Source organism: Seriola lalandi, unplaced genomic scaffold (genome assembly GCF_002814215.2).
Source record: "Seriola lalandi dorsalis isolate HSWRI2012SDOR001 ecotype SW California unplaced genomic scaffold, Sedor1 jcf7180002054538, whole genome shotgun sequence".
NCBI classification, from domain to species: domain Eukaryota; kingdom Metazoa; phylum Chordata; class Actinopteri; order Carangiformes; family Carangidae; genus Seriola; species Seriola lalandi.
In genome coordinates, this window is record NW_019525091.1 from 1,037,395 (window position 1) to 1,037,852 (window position 458).

The following is a 458-nucleotide window of genomic DNA, read 5'->3' on the forward strand; positions in this document are numbered from 1 at the left end:
CACACAAACAGTTCAGCAGCCAAAAAATATCATGCTGAAATTAGACACATTAGTTTTATTTTTTCACTCTTTAACACGTGCTGCACTCAGGCGTCGCAACGCTCGTCGCCGCTTCACAAATATCACAACAATGATATTAACAAGTTGCTGACCTGGTTTTTGTGTGTGTGGTTCTGCTCGGAGTGACGGAGGGCGAGGAGAGGAGAGGGAGTGAGGGAGGGAAAGGGAGTGAGGGAGGGAGAGAGAGAGAGATAGAGAGAGAGAGAGAGGTGGATGGGCGAGGGAAGGGAAAAAGGGGTGGAGGTCGAAGTAGTTCAATGTGTGTGTGTGTGTGTGTGTGTGTGTGTGTGTGTGTGTATGTGTGTGTGTGTGTGTGGAAGTGGAAGTGGACGTGAAGAAGATCATCAGCTAAATGTCCACATATGCGTGTGTGTGTGTGTGTGTATGTTTGTGTATTG

General features: G+C 47.6%; 1 protein-coding gene across 1 annotated transcript in view; it reads right to left on the bottom strand.

Annotated features, from left to right (window-relative positions):
* The window catches only part of LOC111661188 (voltage-dependent calcium channel gamma-6 subunit-like), a 13,439-nt gene extending 13,198 nt beyond the window's left edge, over positions 1–241 (bottom strand). Inside the window, exon 1 of the mRNA XM_023414679.2 lies at positions 153–241. The gene's annotated coding sequence lies outside the window, so the exon portion shown is untranslated. The remainder of the gene's footprint in view (positions 1–152) is intronic.
* Between the last annotated feature and the right edge of the window lie 217 nt (positions 242–458).